General features: G+C 34.4%; 1 protein-coding gene across 1 annotated transcript in view; it reads right to left on the bottom strand.

Moving 5' to 3' along the window:
- The window catches only part of THEMIS (thymocyte selection associated), a 214,344-nt gene that overhangs the window by 139,759 nt on the left and 50,095 nt on the right, over positions 1-24,490 (bottom strand). The window lies entirely within an intron of this gene.

The raw sequence follows: 24,490 nt of genomic DNA on the forward strand, positions 1-24,490 counted from the left end.
TGAGGCCAGGAGTTTGAGACCAACCTTGACAACGTGGCGAAACCCCATCTATACAAAGAACACAAAAATTAGCTGGGTATATTGGCGTGCACCTTCAGTCCCAGCTGCTTGGGAGGCTGAGGTGACAGGATTGATTGAGCTCAGGAGGTAGAGGTTGTAGTAAGCCATGATCGCTCCACTGTACTCCAGCCTGGGCAACAGAGTGGGACTCTGTCTCTCAAAAAAAAAAAAAAAAAAAAAAAGCTATATAGCTTGGACTAGATAGATAGCAGTGATGGTTGCGCAATGTTCCAAATGTACTTAAAGCCACTGAACTGTACACTTTAAAATGGCAAAGTTAATGTTATGTGTATTTTACCACAGTGAAAAAGTATCTGCATAGGTCCAAATAATGTAAGACTTCTCAGAAACTTTAAATACACTGTGACTCTCAAGAGAAGAATGTGAGATGCAGAATTTCCCAAATTTCTTTTATTATAAAACGCTTGTGGAAAACACACACTAATAAATCACAACATAATATATCACATAACCCTCCTTGGAAATACCAGCTTCTGTAGTTGTTCTGGACTGACCGCTCTTGACTATATGTCAATTGTTCTTCTCATTTTCTCTCATTTCTTCTCTAATTTTTCCATTAGAAAATTGCACTATTTTCACTATTTCATTGATATTTATTTCACTACTTTCAGTATTTGAAATGTTTTCTCTATCAGGATAATCAACTACTACAATAAAATTTTACTGCTTAAGATGTAGCTTTTTGTACATTGTATGTCTAAGTTGTTCTGTTTGATTTATTTTATTTTTATTTTATGGGCACTTCTGCTTTGTATCACTTTCAGAAATGCATTTATTGAATAGATTTTAATAAATTCCAAAGAAAATGAGGACAAAGAAGAAATTAGTTAATTGCATTCTTAACCCGAAAGTAATTAATAATATTATATACTAGCATGCTCTAAGAAGATAGTGTATTTTTAAAAACTTAGTAAAATTATATAGCTTCAAAAAGTCATTTACTATTTTGTCAACAAGTGTATTCCAATGAAATTCATCTATATATCAAATCATTTTTAGCCAATTATAGTGTCATTTTGTATATTTTTGGTTACTGTTCAAAGATTATTTTAATCAGTTATTTTTGAAGTCATTTTTACTCATACAAACAAAAGGAATTTTGGTGATTTTTAGATATAAACTTCCAGAAAAACAGTGACTGATGCAATCTTGGCAGGAATGAGCAAGGTAGCAAATGCAACCTATCCTAAAAACTTTTAGAAATGGAATAGTGTTCACTCACTGTATGGTGTGCTTGACTAAAATAAGGGAAAGACACATTTACTTTGAAGGAATTTCTCATTTTATTATATCCTGTATCAGGAAGAATTCAATAAAATCGTGTTCTTGAATTCACCACAGTAAATGAATTTGTGTGTATGTGTGTGCCTGTGTGTGTTTAATCTCATTTGTCTGTGTGTGAAGATTTATTTCTAAGAGTCCACAATCATTATCAGGGTATAGAAAATTCAGCAGTTTTTGTGAAATAAGTTTTTAAAAAATACCTACCTAAAATCTCATAAAAGGTAGAGACACATAGTTTTATTTTTATCCTAGCTATATCGATGACATAAGTCACAGAAGAATTAATTTGGCGTCATCTTTCTTGGGGAGTAGAGCTCACCTAAGGTAATAACAGACCTAAAATATTATGAAGTAGGAAAAAGCTAAAACCCTAAGGGCCATCATTTTATCAGTTAATCACACTATTCAGAGCTGTCTTGCTGGATGTCTCTATTGCAAGAAAAATGTGTCTATGAATCTATGTGCTTTTCCTTAAAAGATGAAGTACACAGTTTAGCATACTAAAGTGGCACAATATAGGAAAAATATTTGATTAACTTATCTCTTCATATACTATTGCAGCCAATCCAAATCATTCCTTTTTAGAAACAGCCATTGAAAGCCATAAAAACTAGGACATGTTGTAGTTGTTGTTTTAATATGATGCCATATTGGAATTTCAGTTTCACATTGAAGAAAGTTAAATATAAACTAAAGCACCACTGGGACTGATTAGATCTAAATGTGACCAACTTTTTTTTCATCTTTTTCTCAAAGTGTACAATGGTTTTATACTGGGAAAAATATGCCTTGTTATTCTTCCAAAGAAAGACAAGACACATTCCAAGATTTGAGTAATCAAGTTATTAAAATAAGCAAATATGCAACCTTTATAAAACAAGTTAACACATGAAAATAGATGTCTATTTCCACCTAGGATTGTCAGATTTCTTTTTTTTTTTATTATACTTTAAGTTTTAGGGTACATGTGCACAATGTTTTTTTTGAGATGGAGTCTTGCTCTGTCTCCCAGGCTGGAGTGCAGTGGTATGATTTCGGCTCACTGCAACCTCCAACTCCCAGGTTCAAGCGATTCTCCTGCCTCAGCCTTCAGAGTAGCTGGGATTACAGTTGTGCACCACTATACCCAGTTAATTTTTGTATTTTTAATAGAGACAGGGTTTCGCCATGTTGGCCAGGCTGGTCTTGAACTCCTGACCTCAGGTGATCTGCCCGCCTCAGCCTCCCAAAGTGCTGGGATTACAGGTGTGAGCCATCACACCTAGCCTGTTAGTTCTCAAAAGGAATTTTATTGTTATTTTTGAATTAAGAGACATTGTTCATTAAAAAAAAAAACACATCACTTAACTAACAAAAATCATGGGAAATGCAATAGATTGAGCTGTTAAAAATTAATTAATAAATGAATGTAGTCTTTCAAGACTTTTCCTTGAATCTTAGGTTTTGAGTGAGTTCAGATTTTTAACCCATTCTTAATGATTTGCAGTTGTTATTAACAGTAATTGCAACAATTGAAATTTGTTTAGAAATTTACAAGTTTGAAAACTTTTTCATATGCATCATTTATCCTTACAATAATCTTTTGAGGACAATGAAAGAAATATTATTACTATAGGGGGATATGAAAATAGTTACAATTTTTACAACTGGTAGTCACAGCTCTAGAATCTCAATCTGAGCTTTGACATCCAAGTTTCGCATCCTGCCACCAAGCCAGTCTTGCCTCCCTATTGCATGTATGACTTACAAGGACATTGCTCATGAGAAAAACATGTTTATGGGTCTCACCAGCCAGCCCTCTCTTTACATGGATCAGCCTTCCCCAGATGCCACAGTGTGAGAAGAACAATAATAATCTCTGGTCCTACTTTGAAGGCTTTGATAGGTTATTTCATGCACACCATTTCAATCTAAAGATGAATAGAGATACTTGAGCTAGAACTTCTAATGGAAACACTGGATTTGGGGTAGTCCTGAAAAAGATACATTTGTAGAATATACCAACCTAAAACTTGTCTTGGGAATGTAACACAGTGATAGAAAAGCCACAAGAAACATGTGAAATGAGAAATATATATGACAAATATATAATAACAAGGATGTTTAAGTCGGTATATTATATAAATCTATCAAAGCAAAAAGTTCAAAATCCTCAAAGTATTGGAATATAAAATAATAATAGTCTGAACTGAGAAGAGTCTCAGATTTTGGTGTCAATTACAGATCACTGAACATCATCAACTAATGAGTGACTCCAACAATCTTCAAAGAAGAGTCTTCAAGAGCAGAAATAAGCAGTGTGGGGGAAGTTAAAGTGTGTGATAAAGAAATGATACACAGTAATTTAACTGAGTATTTGGGAGTGCCCTCTTTGACATATGTCAAAGATGGTGAGGAAGTTTCTTAAAATGTTGAGGGAAACTAAGTGAGACTATAGAATGCCTATGTTCAAATGTCTTTACATTAATAATTGATTTGGGGCCAGGTGTGGTGAGTCACGCCTGTAATCCCAGTACTTTGGGAGGCCAAGGGGGGACAAATCATTTGAGGTCAGGAGTTCGAGGCCAGCCTGGCCAACACGATGAAACCCCGTCTCCACTAAAAATACAAAAAAAAAAAAAAAAATAGCTGGGCTTGGTGGTGCACGCCTGTAGTCCCAGCAGCTAGGGAGGCTGAGGCAGGAGAATTGCTTGAACCTAGGAGACGAAGGTTGCAGTGAGCCAAGATCATGTCACTGCACTCCAGCCTGGGCAACAGAGTGAGACTCCATTACAAAACAATAATAGTAATAATAATAATAATTGAATTGAAACTGTCTGCAGTAGCTATTAATAGTTTTTCATATTTCTTTTACCTGTAGAGGTAAAAGAATATATCATAAAATCTTTCAATTCATTTTTACCTCTTTGGTTCAACCATTGCATGGGGAAAACAAACTTTCCCAGTAACATTTAAACTCCTTGAAAGGAGTGACTGTAAAACCTAACACATTTGGGATGCTTAACAAATTACATATTAATAATGTTAGCTCTTAAGATCAAATGATATAATCTGATATCTAGGTCTAAAGCTTTATTGTAATCACAGCTTATTAATAAATGTGCCACACATCATACATACACTTGTTCATGTTAAAACTTTCTCTCTCCCAGGCAGCGTGAGTAATAGACCTACAATGAGGAGAAAGAATGTGAGAAATTGTTATTTTCACAACCTTGCTGGCAACACAGCTCCCTAGATGCTCATTAGTTCTGCACAGCACTGCTCCTCGTGTTTTGAGAAGACACATAGAGGTATCAGGGCTAGAAAGAACCTCCACAGACCTTAAGCACCCCCAAACCTCTCACAAAGCATTGTTAAGAGGATCTTCACAATACCACTTATTTGCTGTTCCTAGCCCTAGGTGATTTTAGGTAGAATTTTCAGGATTCCCGGGCCTTGGGTGATTTTGGGCAGCAGAACTTTCAGGATAAAGGGAACACAACTAGAGTGGGGTGGTTAAGATTATGACTTGCCAATTCCTATTAGCCTGGGTTTTAATTCTGGCCTCAGCCCCTTCCTTAATGTGTATACCTCAGAATTTAAAGTCTCAGGGCTACAATTTAATTTTTCATAAAATGAGAAAAATTCTATCACCTACCACATAAAGTCATTGTGGTGATTAAATAAGCTAATACCGGTAACATGATTAGATAGTACTTAACACCTAGTAAGCACCAAATGATTAAAAACATAGTGGTTATTAAATCTCCTCATTTGCCTTTACTCTGGGATTCTAAGCCATTGTAGGATAGTTATAAGGTCAGAAAAATTAGTACCTGTGTAAGTTCAATGCCAACGAGGACAAACTAGATATTCCAGCCTGGATCAAAATCGAAAAAACAAAATATATGGAACCTACAGCTCAGCATCTGGTACAGATGGAGCAAAAATTTCCAGCAATGATAATTTCCACAGATTTCACCAGCATGTTTGAATATGGAAATGAGCCTCAGGTGACTTCTTTAGGTGGACTGCCTTTGGAGAAATATTTCCAGGTTGCTTTGAGGAGCTTGTCCAACCCCATGCTTTGATAAAGTACTTAGAGTTTAACCGTCATAATTTTATGCCCATAATGAGCAGATTATAGGGAGAATAGAAATGTAAGCACATTTTAAATGCAAATATTATGCTGCTCATTGTTATTCACAAGGTATACATTATACACAGTTACTGAAGTTCCCTTGAACAAAGGAAACAGCAAAATGCCAAGGCATTTTTGAAAAACTGTTTTATTCATGACTCTGAAAGGTAGCTGAAGCCAGTTGAGGGAGGACTATACCCTCCCTCTATTTTAATGATCTTAATTTTGTTAATGGAATGTTAGGAGAAAGAGTTTGGGAGCCATGTGGAGCTGATTGTGTTGTTCAGTATTGATGTTGCCTGCAAATTAAATGTACCTAAGTAGCCACCTGTTTATGCTTATGATTATGTAAAGCCCCATATGTTTCTCTCTCTACACATGGGAGGTAAATATTGAAAAAATTATTCTGGTGTGAAGGGTGAAAACAGCAGCAATTCTTCTATAACTGTCAACACATGCTGTGGTGTTTCCTTGTAACATTGTGCTTTGTCTGACATATTTGCTGATTTTTATCATGCAGTGTTCAAAAAAATCTGTTACCCATGGTTATACAAAACAATTAAAAATCAGTTTACATTAAATTCAAATTAGAAAGAGGTATAATTTCCCAATGTAACCATAAGTATTAAATGAACGTCAGGGCTTAGGATTTAAATAGATTTTGATTTGCACAATAAAGAAAACTGAACTTTTGTTTTTCTAAATTCACCAGTATATAAAAAGGAACATTTTCTCTCTAAGCACATTCTTTTGGTTCCATATTACTAGGCAATAAAACTAACTTCAACAGCATGAATTTGAAAATCCTGCCTAAAATCAGCACTGGGCTCATGAACTGGCTAACCCACAACTCTCCCAGTGGATTTGACTTGGACAGGAGCTTACTGGCCCCTGACGGTCCTCTCTGGAAGCTTTGACCTGGTACCTGGTCAGCATGAACACCTGAACAGCTCTGAGATGAATTTCTTCAGAGCACTGGGGGATCTCGTGCAAGTAACTCCTATGGAACTGCCTCAAAACTATTCAGAGATTGGCCCAGACAGTCACTTTCAGGAAAGAGCACAGCATTTGGAGCTGCTATTGTTGATCACTTTAGACACTGCAGATAAACAAATTGGGGTTTTCCAAGGTTTGTGTTTGATTAAGAGGGGTTTAAATGCTGGCTGTCTGGCAGCCCTGGACATGGCCGTCCCTGACCTTCCAATATAAAGTATACACAAAAAGACACAGAAAATGATAGAAAATTATGAAAACTTACCACATCATCAAAAACTAAGAATAATAGACCAACTACTGAAAAAAGCCAGAAGGAAGTTACCTCATAATAAGAAGAATAGAGCTGCAATGAGAAAAGTCAAGACCTACCCATGCTGGGGCTCATGAAACAGAGGAGCCCCTCCAAATTTTTAAAAGATAATAATAATGAGAAAAACAATATTAACACTGTTATTGAGTACATGTTATGTGCCATGGTCTGTCGTAAGCTAATCTCCTCATTTAATTTATTTGATCCTCTGAAGAATATTGTAAGATAAATGCTATTAATGTTTTCCCTACTTTATATGTGAGGAAATTGTTAAATCAAAGCATTAAAACACACCAAGGAACCCAGCCTAAATTTTTATTTTTGTGTTTATGTTTCTCTGTGTGTATGTGTGTGTAGTATGTGTATATATGTATGCATATATATATATATTCTCAAAAAAATTTTAACAAATTTAAAATAAAATGAAAATCACTCATTCTCACTGGACTGAAACAGCTGCTTTTAAAATTCTGACATTTTTTAACTTGATATATATACAGAGAGATAAAAATGTTTTAAACAATGTCGAAACTCTACTATAGACACTTCATTTGAATCCTACTTGTCTCATTTAATACTGAACCATGAATAAACCCCATGCTTTACAATATTTTTCACAAATATAGTTGTTAATAGATGAATAATATGTTGTAAGGAATGTATCATAATTTACCGATTCCTCACTGTTGGGCATTTAAGTTGATTCTATTATTTTCCTATTACAAATAATTCTAAAACAATTATTTCTTTGGAGTTGATTCGACAAGTGGAAGCACTGAGTTAAAGCTTTAAACATTATAAAGGCTCTTTTCTCAGCAGAGTACTGGTTCCAGGATGGCAGAACCAAGACTAAATGTACCTGTGTCATCAATAATTATCTCTGTACATGCATAAGATGTAGATGGAATTCAAAATATATTACATGTATTTTCAAAGAAGCTACTCAATCTATTACAAAATTTATTTTCAGGAAGGATACACTCCTCAGTTAGGTTTAAGAGTGACCCTTTGACAATATTTTTCCGAACTTCATAAATGCAAAAGCTTAGATAGCTATATAGGTGGAAAAGTTTTTATTGTGTTAGTACAAACTAATTTCTACACAATTATAAACCATTTGAATTTCTTCTAAGCTTTGTCCATTTTCCTATTAGTGTTCTACTAGAAAATTTATTGGTTTTTCTGTTTTTCATTTCAGTGACGTTTAGTCTTTTAAAAATTGAGTTGTCTTCCTTTGCTATTAAACATTTCTTCCACATTTTTTTACTTTATGACAGAAAGTTTCATTTTATGTATTCGAATATATTGTTTCCTTATGGTTTTCTATTATATTTGCAACTTGAAAGTTGTTTCAAATATAGACATAAGATAGTTTTCCTTAAAATGTAATGTTTTCATCTATTTCAAATTTCTTTTGCTATGGTATAATGTTGATGATCCAATGTGATCTATTGTTTGCTATATTATTAACTATACTAGAACAATTTACTAAATAATTCTTCCTTTAAACCCAGATGTGCAGTAAAAACTTTATCAAACAGAAAATAATACTCTATATTAAAGTCTGTTTCTGAGCTATAAACAAATGCTTAAGTGCATGGCACTAGAGTCAAATTAAAAACATTGCTGTGATGCTTCTATAACAACTAGTACCACTATTGTTAAAGTAATTTATTGATGCAGTTTTTGATTTTCTGTAAGTAACGTATAGTACCATTTATTATAACTTTGTATCAGGCATTAATGTTGGCAGGACAAGTACTCCCTCATTATCCTATTTTTAAAATATTTGCTTGAATATGTTCACTTGTTTATTCTCCCAAGTGATTTTTACAATTACTCTCTCAAGAGGCAACATAGTAATAATTATGATTATAATATGGAAATTTTATTCTGCATTATACTGAATATAAATTAATTCATACGTAATTGATATATTTATAATATTCAGTTTTCTGATTCAAGCACATGTCTGTTTATTTTTAATAAATAAGTAAAGTTGTATAATACTTTTTAAAGTAAATAAATGAGTTAAAGTTATAAAATATGTTACCCCTATATATTCTAAGTGTTTATAAATGGAAAATTATAACTATATGTATTCTTATATGTAAGAATATATTCCTTTATGTACATAGAGTTGTTTTACATATTTGTTCATCTTGTCATCTTACCAAGTTTCAATATTTCATCTATTTGATACTCTTGTTTTTCAGGGTAAAGTTACCATTTGCAAATAATGATTATCACCTCTTTTTTTAATTTTCAATTTGTTTGAGATGGAGTCTTGCTTTCACCCAGGCTGGAGTGTAGTGGTGGAGTCACAGATCACTGCAGCCTCGAACTCCTGGGTTCATTCCATCCTCCCACCTAAGCCTTTCAAAGAGCTGGGATTACAGGCATCAGCCACTATGCCCAGCCAATTAACAACTCATTTCTAAAAGTTTTTTAATTCATTCATTTCTGGCCACATTTACTTACTTGCAATTCTAGAAAGAAGTTAAATAGGTCAAAACAAACACCCTTATAAGAACAACTCTTCCCTTGCACGACTCACCTAAGCACTGCACATCTTGGTTCCCCTACCTGACTATAGGGCATCGTTGACAGTGGGACCCTCTGCCAGGTCTGTCAGGCCCTGCCATTTTCAAGGATGCTGAAGATTTAAAATTTCATGTTTCTAAAAAAATGGAGACAGGGATACTAAAAGCCATTGAATTGTATATTTTAAACAGGTGAATGTTGTTATGTGGAAATTGTTATAACGCTATTAACTCAAAAAAATGAGATGGGAAAGACAAACAGTTAATTCACACCCTCAAAAAAGCAGTTAGATTTGCCCTCTCAAAATTTCCTAGTTGGAATGCAAATTAGCAGAGCCTTTATGAAATGTGATTGACAGTATGTATCAGATCTTTAAAAATATTTTTACTTCTATGTATATAAGATTATTATAATAATCAGAAATGAAGACAAAATTTTAGTTTAAAAGGCTGTTCATCACAGTACAAATTGTACAAATGGCCATGTTCAGGATGGATTGAATACATTATGGAATATGCATGTGAGGGACTATTACCTAGAAAATAAAAATTATGCTTTGAAGAATATTTAATGACACAGGCAAGTCCTCAGAATAAGATTTTTTCCCATTATACTAAAACATGTGTCTATATGTATGCATGTGTACAATGTACTAGAAAACAACAGAAATAAATGTATCTAATATTAATGCTAGATGAGTCTGGTGATGATATTATAGTCAGTTTTATTTACTTCCCCGCATTTTCTCACATTTTCTAATTTTCTACACCATGCATGTGTTACTTGTAAAACATAAAAATAAATACATCTTATAACTTTAAAAACTCAGGTTCTTTATCTTCGCACAAAATCCTGCACATGAATGTTTATAGTAGCCTTATTCATAATTGCCAAGGCTTGGAAGTAATAACGATGCCCTTCAGTAGGTGAATGGATAAACTGTGGCACATCCAGACAATGAAATATTACTCGGCACTAAAAAGAAATGACTTACTACATCATGAAAAGCCATGTAAGAACCTTAAATACATATTAGTAAGTGAAAGAAATCAATCTTTAAAGGCTACATACTATATGATTCCAACTATATGACGCTCTGAAAAAGGCAAAATATGGAGACAGGAAAAGGATCAGTGGTTACCACGGATTAGAGGAGAGAGGGGAATGAGTAGGCGGAGCACAAAGGATTTTTAGGGTGGTGGAACTATTTTGTATGATACTGTCAAAGTGGATATGTGTCATTCTACGTTTATCAAAACCCATAGAATGTACAACACCAAAAGTGAACCCAAATATAAACCGTGAACTTTGAGAGAAGATAATGTGTCAATGAAGGTTCACCACTTGCAACAAATGTACCACTCTAGTGTTGTGCGTTGATGGTGGGGGATGCTGCCATATATGGCGTGTTGGGGGTCAGGAAGTATAGGGAAACTCTGCTTGCATTCCAATGGCAGAACCTCTAAATCCCCAAAATGTAACTGTGTATAAGTATAGAAATGTTCTCTACCAACGTTCAGTTAAGATGCAAGAAACAGAAGATCCAATTGTTTAAGGGCAATCTAGTTCCTCTCATGAGAGTCCTTCCCTGCTAGTACTGTTAAGGTAACATCATAAAAAGCTTTTAGAATTGTGCCTGTAAGAAAGACAGATGGTAAGGACAATGAGTGATGAGATAGATTTTAGAAGATGGAGATAAAACATTAATACCAGGAAAACTTATAGAACAGCACCAGCTGTGGAACAGCCTCCTTTAAAATGATCTTTCTGACAGAATTCTGATCTGATATTACAATGCACATAGGTGAGTAACAGAATCATTTTAACCTAGAACTGCAAAATCTGTTTGTCTTTTGGCTAATATACATGGTAGTTATCCAAAGACCAAGGATGCAGAGAAATAATCTGATCATGAACTAAAAAGCAAGAGAAAAAAAATAGGCCAAGAAATAGATCTTAAAATTACTTTAAAAGCCTGAATTTCTTTTGCACGCTGATTAATTCACATTTTCTTGCATAGTTTATACAAAATACCCCTTTTTTTCAAAGAAAAGATGTAAGGTAGACACAGCTGAGTTTACTTTGCTTAAGCGAGCACAGTGGGAAATAGTACCTTAAGAGAAGTTGACCCAGAAAATTTGGAAAAATAGCCCCTGATTCCTTGGATAGTGAATTATCTAAAAGGCAGAGAGCTCTATTTAGGGCTGCTCTGAGTCATCTTTTATCATAACATCCAGATGGAAAAACAGTAGCAACTTCTGACTTACATTCCTTGCTTCTTTTAACAAAAGTCCCTAAAAAACAGAAGATGGAAAGGTTATTTAAAGCTAGCAAATGTATATATTTTTTGCATAATAATTTTCCTATCAGGTCGTTTAGAAACTTATATTTTAATCAAATTAAAAAATCAGCTACAATCATAAAATAAAGATGAAAGATTGATCATTTCAATAGTGGATGAAAATACAATGAATGACGATTGAATGTAATACATATTTTCTGTTAATGGAGTATATAATTCTCCAAATGAAACAATGGTCATTGTTAATGTGTTAGAATTAACAATGTTAATGTATTACATATTTGGTACCCAGGCATAAAGGAGCAGATTTTATAAATTTTAGCCATTTAGCCTTAATTAATTTCTTACAGAAACAATTCTATTAATTCAATTTCTGTCATCAGTTATTTTAATACTTTTATGAATTTTTCACATGTACAATAAAAATGATTTTTTTAAGTCTTACAGCTTAAGGGATGTAGTCATGTTGGAAGAGAATTCTCTGTGGCATTTCTATACGCCTTGGGAGCTAGAGGTAGCAGGTTTCTTTTCAACTAGTATAAAAATGATAAGAGAATGTCTCCCTCCCCAGAGATATTCTAGGATAGTAAAGTCTTTCTCCTCACCTCAAAGGAATTATTTTACATTCCAGGGTAATAAATATAATTTTTCTTGGAGGGCAAAGGTTGGCAGTTCACCAGCAACCCCTTATATGTTTGGGGTTTGTAAGCTCAGGGTTCCCCAATTATGTGTCCAGCAACCCCCTGTGTCACTTTGGGGGTCTTGGGGGTCAAAGACAACCTCTGAGACATGAAGTTTATCCTCCTGCTGTGCAACTCGGGCTCACTGTCTCCTTAGTGATGTAATTCATGGAAGGGTGGTATCACCCTAGTAGCTTCCTGGCTACTTAAGAGTTTCCTGACAACTTGATAGATAAAATTCTTTTATCTGGTAGAAATTAATTTAAGTAGTAAGCACGTCCCAAAGCTTGTTTTTAATACATGGTTTAAATCCATGAAACATATGAAAGAAATTTTCTATTTAGTGAATTTGGTAAATTTTCTAACATTCATCTAAAAATTTCTGTTTCCTCTTGTTCTAGGAGTGATATTAGTTCAAATCTTTTTAACATTACAATGCTACTGCATACAGTAGAAAAATTCCTTATTATGGCATTAATGTTGATTGACAAAAATATCACCTCTTTTTTTTTCCTATGATTAAGCAAGAAGTGCTTCAGAACACAAATCTGGACCTATACATACTGTTCAGATCTGTTATTTCCAATACAGTACCATTAACGTAGCCATGGTGCTGAGCATTTGAAATGTGGCTACTTGAATTTAGACAGCCTAAATTGAGATGTACTATAAGTGGAAAATATATATCAGATTTTAAAGGGTTAGCATGAAAAGATGTAAAATATTTTGGTAATTTTATATCAATAAGTTGTTGAAAGTATAATATCCTAGATACACATTTTAAATAAAACATATTAAAATTAATGTCACCTTTCTTTTTTAATTTTTAAAGAAAGATATCTGTGCTAGGTAGCCTCCAAGATGGTGCCCAGTTATTTCTCCCTCCTGGTAGTCACACCCTTGTTCAGTCCCCTCCCAGATTGCACTAGCATTGATCTGTGTGATCAAAAGAGTATGGTAGAAGTGATGGTATGTCACTTCTGAGATTAGGCCATAGAAGACTGGTTTCAGTCTTGGGCTTGTTTCCACTCTCAGACCACTAAGTCAGTGAGAACCCTGTGGAGAGGACCATGTGGTAAAGAACTGAAGCCTCCCAGAACAGCCATGTGAATGAACTTGGAAATAGATCTCCAAATCACAGTCAAATCTTCAGAGACTCCATTCCCTGCCTACGGCTTCACTGCAACTCCATGAAAGACCCTGAGGCAGTACTATAGCATCTAAAGCACTCCTGATTCCTCAACCTCATAAATTATGTGAGAAATGTTCATTGTTTTAAGTTGCCGAATTTAGACACAACTTACTATGCAGATACATATAAGTAGTAAATGTGGATATTGAACATTTAAAATCACATATGAGGTTCATATTATATTTTTATTGGACAGTGCTAGGGCAGACTCAGCATAACCACTTGCTATGTGATTTGGGGCAAATTACTTGGTGATTCTGTTTTCTCATCTGTAAAGTCTGAATTCAATTAGTAATTTATTTATACATAAAAGTGTTTAGAAAAGTTTTATATGTAAAAATATTAAGAACAATGTCTGGTACGTCATTGGTATCTTCATTTGAGTGTGTGTTATGGACAGGATAGGGTAAAGGGTAGTAGAGGATGTTCCATCTCAAACATTTCCTTCATGTCTGCTACCTCCCAAAACAAAATTCCTAAACAGCAACAAAATTCATAGAGTATAGTCTAAATATTAAAACAGAAAAATGTCTTTATCTGGCCTTATAATTTTAAGGGTGGTTTTATAGATGCAACTACAGTCTTCCTTCACCATATCATTCGGAGAAAATGTGAACTTGCTGTTTGGGAAAAAAAAAATCTATGTTCTTCATAAAAATGGTATTGAAACACTCTCAGGCTATTTCTCATGACTAAGAGAATATATTTATTATTCATGCTCCATAACACTCTGAAAGAGGGACAAATCTTTCCAGGAGGTAATCCAGAAATTTGGAACTTCACTATAAACCACACATGACATGATTTACCAGTCTATGGAGATAATGCAATCCACTACCGAATAGGATATATTTTTGTTGTATTTGGCAAGATTGGCATGTTTTCTACTCATAAAATGCTTCAGCTAGAAAGAGTGTTTTCTAAAAGAACAAAATGTGCTTCTAAAGCAGTATGTTTTGTTTCATTCATTACTGAAATGATTGCTTATTATTTCTCTTAAAATAATTGAACATTTTTGAGGTGACAAAAGAGACATATGGAAATAAAATATTATAGGATGAAACCAGTGGTGTATATATTTGGAGTTTAGTTCCCCATTCAAATTTTAGTGTAAAAAAAAAAAAGGCTCCAGTATGTCCCCTGAAAGTGTGCTTGTCAAACTCTGCAAACCTTTACCCTCTTGACTTTTTCTTGAGCTTGCATTTGCTGAAGCTGCATCTACAAAGCTATGTTTATTGGTCAAAGGCTGGGTATCTTTCCTCAGTAGATTTTCTTTACTTACAAAGAAGCAATTCTGGGCACTCTTGCCAAGGTATTGTCATCTTCAATACTTTTAAATTATTGGATAAATTTGAGGATATATGAGTTTACATACTTTAATACAGAAGAGCAGGTCAATTTTTTTCAAAACTCAAAAAATTAACCAAACAATTGGAGCAATCTGGGAAGGATTTATTGAAGAAAAATGGCTGAATCTTGGTAAGAACAGCAAACTTTGTGGCACTTTAACTTGTATTCCCATTCTCCCCTCCCCGACACTCAGGTCCACAGTAACCTTGAAAACTAACAACGTGTAATCATGAAAAAATAATCAACCTGACAGTCACAGGAGAAAGCAGTAAGAGGTTGAAGTATCTTCAAAGCTCAATCCCAGAGAATTGTTATTATTTGACATATCTGGTGGCTCTCTGGAAGATCACACTTGCATGGTTGTCTCTTTGATCTCATTTTGAACTCATTATTGGCGAAAGGCTTTTCTCAGAGCACTTGCCAACAATAATAAAAGAAAATTGTTTAACTTTTGTGGCTACCTGCAGTGGTGGGGAAAAAAATAATAGGCTAACCCCAAAACTTAAAAAGAATAGCTGGGAAATGAGATGTCCGTAAGAACATTGAAAAGTTCCAACATATTCCTAAGAATCCAGAAAGTCACATGAGTAATTTTAAACACATGCCCAGGACTGTTTGCATACTCAAGAAAGACCCACAAAAGCCCTTACCTCTCAATTCTGGCTGACTGAGGCTCTACCTGAGCCCAAATTCAAGGCTAAGCTAGAATTTTCAATTGCCTGACTCAGTGTTGACAGAATGCTCCCAAATGAACAACAGAGCCCTTTAACACATACTGAAAATATGGTTTCAACTGTGTAAGTAAATCTCTGTTCAGACATCAGTTGTCCACTAAGCTAACTAAGCAGGGACTTCTGTGGCCACACATGATGGAGAATGCAGACTTTATAGATTTACTTCAAAAAATTCACTAAACAAACAACTACCAATAACAGCAAGCTCTGGGAAAAGGAAACAATTTGATTATACAATTGCCACATTATATCATTTAAAATATCCAGTTTCAAATAAAAATTATGAGAAGGCAAAGGAACAAGAAAGTATGACCTGTACACAGTGGGAGAGGGCAAGCAATCAATAGAAGCTGTTTCTGCAGAGCGAGATTCACCAAGAAAAGAAGAGAGAAGATTTAAATAAGCTCAATTAGAAATGAAATTGGAGATATTACAACCAATACCACATAAATACAAAAGATCATTCAAAACTGCTATGAACACCTTTATGTGCACAAACTAGAAAATCTAGAGGGATTGGATAAATACCTGGAAGCATACAATCCTCCTAGATTAAATCACAAAGAAATAGAAACCCTGAGCAGACCAATAACAAACAGTGAGATTGAACCAGTAATTTAAAAATTGCCAAACAAAAAAAGCCCAGGGCCAGACAGATTCACAGCTGAATTCTACTAGATATTCCAAGAAGAATTACAACCAATCCTACTGAAACTATTCCAAAAAAATAGAGAAAGATGGAATCCTCCCTAAACATTCTATGAAGCCAGTATCACCCTAACACCAAAACCAGGACAGGCCTTAACAAAAAAAAGAAAGCTACAGACAAAATCCCTGAATATAAATGCAAAAATCCTCACCTAAATATTAGCTAACTAAATCCAATAGCAAATCAAAAAGATAATGCATCATTATCACGTGAGTTTCATCCCAGGGATGCAGAGATAGTTTAACAAACACAAGTAAATAAATATGATGCATCACATAAACAGAATTAAAAACAGAAATCACATAATTGTCTCAATAGATGTGGAAAAAGCATTTGATAAAATTCAGCATCTCTTTATGATAAAACCGCTCAAAAAAATAGGTATAGAAGGGACTTAGCTCTAAGTAATAAAAGCCACATATGACAAACCCACAGCCAACTTCATACTGAATGGGGAAAAGTTGAAAGCATTCCCAATGAGAACTGGAATAAGACAAGGATGCCAACTTTCACTTCTCTTTAACATAGTACTGGAAGTCCTAGCCAGAGCAATTAGACCAGAGAAAGAAATAAAGGGCATCCAGATTGGAAAAGAGGAAGTCAAACTGTTGCTATTTGCCAATGATATCATCTTACATCTAGAAAAACCTAAAGACTCATCCAAAAAGCTCCCAGATGTGATAAAAAAATTTAGCAAAGTCTCAGGTTACAAAATCAATGTACGCAAATCGGTAGCACTGCTTTATATCAACAATGACCAAACTGAGAATCAAATCAAGAACACAATTCCTTCACAATAGCTGTAAAAGAAACCTAAACAAAAACAAAAACCAACCTTATATTTTAACCAAGGAGGTGAAAGAACTCTATAAGGAAAACTAAAACACACTGCTGAAAGAAATCATCAATAACACAAACAAATGCAAACACATCCCATGCTCACAGATGGGAAGAGTCAATATTGGGAAAATGACCATACTGCCCAAAGGAATCTACGGATTCAATGCAATTCCCATCAAAATACTAGCATCATTCTTCACAGAACTAGAAAAAGCAATCCTAAAATTTTTAAGGAACCAAAAAGAGCCCACAGAGCCAAAGCAATACTAACCAAAAAGAACAAATCTGTAGGCATCACATTACTCAATTTCAAATTATTATTATTATTATTATTATTTTATTATACTTTAAGTTTTAGGGTACATGTGCACAATGTGCAAGTAGGTTACATATTTATATATGTGTCATGTTGGTGTGCTGCACCCATCAACTCATCATTTAACATTAGGTATATCTCCTAATGCTATCCCTCCCACCCCCCGACTCCACAACAGGCCCCAGTGTGTGATGTTCCCCTTCCTGTGTCCATGTGTTCTCATTGTTCCATTCCCACCTATGAGTGAGAACATGTGGTGGTTGGTTTTTTGTCCTTGCAATAGTTTGCTGAGAATGATGGTTTCCAGCTTCATCCATGTCCCTACAAAGGACATGAACTCATCATTTTTTATGGCTGCATAGTATTCCACGTTGTATATGTGCCACATTTTCTTAATCCAGTCTATCATTGTTGGACATTTGGGTCAGTTGCAAGTCTTTGCTATTGTGAATAGTGCCACAATAAACATACATGTGCATGTGTCTTTATAGCAGCATGATTTATAATCCTTTGGGTATATACCCAGTAATGGGATGGCTGGGTCAAAAGGTATTTCTAGTTCTAGATCCCTGAGGAATCGCCACACTGTCTTCCACAAGGGTTGAACTAGTTTACAGTCCCACCAACAGTGTAAAAGTGTTCCTATTTCTCCACATCCTCTCCAGCACCTGTTGTTTCCTGACTTTTTAATGATCGCCATTCTAACTGGTGTGAGATGGCATCTCATTGTGGTTTTGATTTGCATTTACCTGATGGCCAGTGATGATGAGCATTTCTTCATGTGTCTGTTGGCTGCATAAATGTGTTCTTTTGAGAAGTGTCTGTTCATATCCTTTGCCCACTTTTTGATGGGGATGTTTGTTTTTTTCTTGTAAATTTGTTTGAGTTCATTGTAGATTCTGGATATTAGCCCTTTGTCAGATGAGTAGATTGCAAAAATTTTCTCCCATTCTGTCAGTTGCCTGTTCACTTTGATGGTAGTTTCTTTTGCTGTGCAGAAGCTTTTTAGTTTGATTACATCCCATTTGTCAATTTTGGCTTTTGTTGCCATTGCTTTTGTTGTTTTAGACATGAAGTCCTTGCCCATGCCTATGTCCTGAATGGTATTGCCTAGGTTTTCTTCTAGCATTTTTATGGTTTTAGGTCTAACATTTAAGTCTTTAATCCATCTTGAATGAATTTTTGTGTAAGGCGTAAGGAAGGGATCCAGTTTCAGCCTTCTACATACGGCTAGCCAGTTTTCCCAGCACCATTTATTAAATAGGGAATCCTTTCCCCATTTCTTGTTTTTGTCGGGTTTGTCAAAGATCAGATAGTTGTAGATATGCGGCATTATTCCTGAGGACTCTGTTCTGTTCCATTGGTCTATATCACTGTTTTGGTACCAGTACCATGCTGTTTTGGTTACTGTAGCCTTGTAGTATAGTATGAAGTCAGGTAGCGTGATGCCTCCAGCTTTGTTCTTTTGGCTTAGGATTGACTTGGCAGTGTGGGCTCTTTTTTGGTTCCATATGAACTTTAAAGTAGATGCCATCCTCATCAAGCTACCAATGACTTTCTTCACAGAATTTCAAATTATACTGCAAGGCTATAGTCACCAAAACAACATGGTACTTGTATGAAAATATGCACATAGACCAATGGAACAGAATACAGAACCCAAAAATAAAACCACATACTTACAGTCAGGTGATCATCAACAAAGCATACAGAAACATAAATTAGGGAAAGAATATATTATTCAATAAATGGTGCTAGAAAAACTGGCAAGCCACATGTACAAGAATGAAACTTGATCCCCATTTCTCATGTTATACAAAAATCAACTCAAGATGGATCAAAGGTTTAAATCTAAGACCTGAAACCATAAAGTTCTGGAAGATAACATCAGAAAAATTATTCTGGACACGAGCTTAGGCAAATAATTCATGACTAAGACACCAAAAGCAAATGCCACAAAAATAAATAAATGGGACCTAATTAAACTGAAGAGCTTCCACACAGCAAAAGAAATAAACAGCAGAGCAAACAGACAACCCACAGAGTGGGAGAAAATATTTGCAAACTATGCATCCAACCAAGGACTGGTATCTAGAATCTATAAGGAACTCAAACAAATAAGCAAGAAGAAAACTAATAATCTCACCAACAAGTGGGCAAATGACATGAATAGATATTTCTCAAAAGACTATACACATATGAACAACAAACATATGAAAAATGCCCAACATAACTAATAATCAGGGAAATGCAAATTAAAACCACAATGAGATACCACCTTACTCCTGAAAGAATAGCCATAATAAAAAAGTCAAAAAACAACAAATGATAGATGTTGGCATAAATCTCATGAAAAGGAAACACTTTTAGACTGCTGGTGAGAATGTAAATTAGTACAACCACTATGGAAAACAGTATGGAGATTCCTTAAAGAACCAAAAGTAGAACAATCTGGCAATTCCATTACTGCATATCTACTCAAAGGAAAAAAAGTCATTTTATGAAAAAGACACATGCATACACATGCTTATAACAGCACAATTCACAATTGCAAAGATATGGAACTGACCTAACTGTCCATCAACCAACAAATGGATTAAAAAATGTAGTATATATACACCATGGAATATTACTCATCCATAAAAAGAAATGAAATAATGTCTTTTGCAGCAACTTGGATGGAGTTGGATGCAATTATTCTAACTGCAATAACTCAGGAATGAAAAACCAAATATCATATGTTCTCACAAGTAGGAGCTAAGCTATGAGGACACAAAGGCATAAGAGTGATAAATGGAATTTGGGGACTTAGCGGGGAATGTTGGGAGAGGGTGAGGGATTAAAAGACGGCATATTGGGTAGAGTGTTCACTGCTTTGTTGGTGGGTGCACTAAAATCTCAGAAATCACCACTAAAGAACTTATCCATGTAATCAAAAACTACTTGTACCCGTAAATCTATGGAAATAATAATAATAATAATAATAATAACATAATCTGTCTCTAAGAAAGCCCAGATATCAGACTTACTGGAGAAGAAAAACTTACATTAGCTATTTAAAATATATACAAAGAACTAAAGAAAATCATGTCTACATAACTAGAACAAAAGTATGAGAATAATGTCTTACCAAATAGATAACGTAAATCAAATGTGAAGAAAATTCAATTGAGATTATACATTCAGGGGCAGAGGAAAAAAAGTATAAAGAAAAGAACAAAGTCTTAAAGACCTATGGGTCACCATAAAGCATAAGAATATAAGAATAATAGGATTCCTAAAAGAAGAGTGGAGAGAGAGAGGTATAGAAAGAATATATTAAAAAACCAATGGCAAAAACTTTCAAAATTTGATGAAAAACAATCTACACATTCAAGAAACTTAATATACTTCAAGTAGACTAAACTCAAAGATTCATGCCTAGACACGTGATGTTCAAATGGTTGAAAATCAAAGACAGCCTTGGAATCAACCCAAATTCCTGTCAATGATAGACCAAATAAAGAAAATGTGGTACATATACACCATGGAATACTATGCAGCCATAAAAAAGAACAAGATCACTTTGCAGGTCATAGATAGAGCTGAAAGCCATTATCCTCAGCAAACTCACACAGGAACAGAAAATCAAACACCAGATGTTCTCACTTATAAGTGGGAACTGAACAATGAGAACATATGGACACAGAGAGGGGAGCAACACACACTGGGGCCTTTTGGGGGTATGGGCAGAGGGAAAACATCAGGATAAATAGCGAATACATGTTGGGCTTAATACCTAGGTGATGGGTTGATAGATGCAGCAAACTGCCAGGGAACACATTTACCTATGTAACAAACCTGTATGTCCTGCACATGTATACCAGAACTTAAAACAAAATAAAATTAAATTAAAAAAAGAAAAACAAAAATCAAAGACGAATGAAAAACTTTGAATATAGCAAAATAGAAACCATTCATCATGTACAAGAGATCCTCAATAAGATTAAAAGCTAATTTTTACTCAGAAACTATGGAGGCCAAAAGCAGTGGGATGAGATACCTAAAATGCTGAAAGAAAAGGCCTGTCAACCAAGAATTCTCTATTCAAGAAAATTGTCCTCTAAAAATTAAGGAGAAATTAAGAAATTTCTAGATAAACAAAAACTGAGGAAGTGTGACACTGTCAAACCTTCCCTACAATAAATAGTAAAGCGAATCATTCAGGCTGAAATGAAAGGACACAAGACAGAAACTCTATTCCATATGAAGAAATGAAGAGTATTAATTAAGATAACTACAGAGGTAAATATAAAAGACAGTTTAAATATATATTCTTGTTTTAAAATCTTTTCTCCTATCTGATTTAAAATTGCATAAATGACAATTACAAATCTATGTTGATGGGCACACCACATCTGTCAATAGAGCAAAAACTTAGAGAACTGCAAAGAGAAATATATGAATCCACTATTGTAACGGGAGACTTTAACACCCCTTTATGGACATGAAAAGATCCAGCAGGCAGAAAAACTAAGGGTATAGTTGAACTCAACAGAAACACCAATGAACTGGATATAATGGACATCTATAGATGACTTCATCCAACCACACCAGATTACACTTTCTTCTCAGACTCACCTGGATATTCACCAAGATAGACCACATTCTAAGTCATAAAACACACTTATACTTGGAAATTTTAAACAACATACTTCTCAATAAACTGTTGATTAAAGACAAAATCTCAAGAGAACTTTTTAAAATGTTTTAAACTCACTGAGAATAAAAATATAACATCAAAATGTGTGGAATACAGAGAAGGCTGTGCTTAGAGGGAAATCTATAGCATCAAATGTGTATATTAGAAAAGAAAAAATATGTAAAAATCAATAATCTAAACTTACACCTTAAGAAACTTGAAAAACAAGAGCAAATTACATCCTAAGTAAGCAGAAAAAAATAATAAAAATTAGAGCGAAATAATGCAACTGAAAGCAGCGAATCAACAAAGAAAATCAACGAAACTTCAAGCTGATTATTTGAAAAGATCAATAAAATAGATGTGCCTCTTGCCAGGCTAACTAAGCTATAAGAAGTGTAGACACAAATTTTTAAATCAAAAATGAAAGGGGGCATCATTACAAATCCAGTGGACATTAAAAGGATAATAAAGGAATACCAGGAGCAACTCTATGCCCCCAAGTTTGATAACCTATATGAAATAAGCCAACTCCTCAAAAGACACAATCTGCTAAAACTCACACAAGAAGAAATATACAATTTGAATAGGACTATAACTATTAAATAAATTGAATCAATAAATAATAACCTCCCAAAACAAAAAACACAAGGCCTATATGGGTTCACTGGTAAATTCTAACAAATATTTAGGGAAGAAATTACACACATTTTTGCAATGTCTTCTGGAAAGTGTTAACAGAGGGAATAGTTCCTAACTCATTCTATGAGGCCAGCATTATCCTAACACCCAAACCAGGCAAATATGTTATAAGAAAACTACAGACCAACATCTCTCATTAACATAAATGGAAAAACTGTCAACCAAGTAGTATCAAATCAAAGCCAAGGATACATAGAAAAAATTATACACCACAATTAAGTGGGTTTTATCCATATTTGTATAAGGATGGCTTAATGTTCAAAAATTAATTAATGTAATTCATCACATCAACAGGCAAAAGAAAAAAGAATCACATGATCATATCAAAATATGCACAAAAATTATTTGACAAAATTCAACATCCATTCATGATTTTTAAAAAACCTCTCAGCAAATTAGAAATATTTATCAAATTATTCTCAATTTGATAAATAACATCTCTTAAAAAAATCCTATATTTGACATCATACTTCATGTTGAGAAGTTAGAACTTTTCAGCTAAGATCAGGAAGAAAGCTAGCATGATGCCTCTTGCCACTCCTTTTTAATATTGTACTAGAAGTCCTAACCAATGGAATAAGACAATAAAAGGGAATAAAAGGGATACTGATTGGGAAGGATAAAATAAAACTGTCTTTGTTCACAGATAAAATGATTGTCTATGTAGAAAATCTGAAAGAATCAAAAACAATATCCTAGAAGTAGTAAGTAATTATAGCTAAGTTACACCGGGAATAAATGATAAAGTATAGCAAGGTTACAAGATATAAGGTTGATAAAAAAAGTCATTTTCCTATATGCCAGCAATAAACAAGAAAATTTGAAATTTAAAATGCAGTACTGCCAGGCATGATGGCTCACGCCTGTAATCCCAGCACTTTGGGAGGCCAAGGCAGGTAGATCACGAGATCAGGAGTTCGAGATCAGCTGGGCCAACATGATGAAACCTCTTCTCTACTAAAAATACAAAAATTAGCTGGTCATGGTGGCAGGCACCTGTAGTCCCAGCTACTCGGGAGACTGAGGCAGGAGAATCACTTTAACCTGGGAGGTTGAGGTTGCAGTGAGCCGAGATTGCACCATTGCATTCCAGCCTGGGCAACAGAGTGAGGCTCTGTCTCAAAAAAAAAAACAAAAAAACCAATGCAATACCATTTACATTATCACCCCCCACAAATAAAATACTTAGATATAAATCTAACAAAATGTGTAAAAGTTCAACATGAGGAAGACTATAACATTCTGATGAGAAACATCAAAAACTGACATAATGAAGAGATATTTTATGTTAATCAATAGAAAGACTCAAAATTGTCAAGATGTTAGTTATTCCAAACTAGATCTATAGATTAAATACAACCTCAATAAAAATGCCAGCAAATTATTTTGTGGATATTAACAGATTCCCTAATTTATATGGAGAGGCAAAAGACCCAGAATAGCCAACACCATTTTGAAGGAGAAAAACAAATTTAAAGGACTGGCACTACTTGATGTCAAGACTTACTACTAAGCAACAGTGATCAAGACAGTATGGTATCGGTGAAAGAATAAACAAATAGGTCAATGCAACAGAATAGAGAGCCCAGGAATAGTCTCATGCAAATATGGTTAACTGATTCATGACAAAGGAAAAGGAAATACAA

Source organism: Pongo abelii, chromosome 5 (assembly GCF_028885655.2).
Source record: "Pongo abelii isolate AG06213 chromosome 5, NHGRI_mPonAbe1-v2.0_pri, whole genome shotgun sequence".
NCBI classification, from domain to species: Eukaryota; Metazoa; Chordata; class Mammalia; order Primates; family Hominidae; genus Pongo; species Pongo abelii.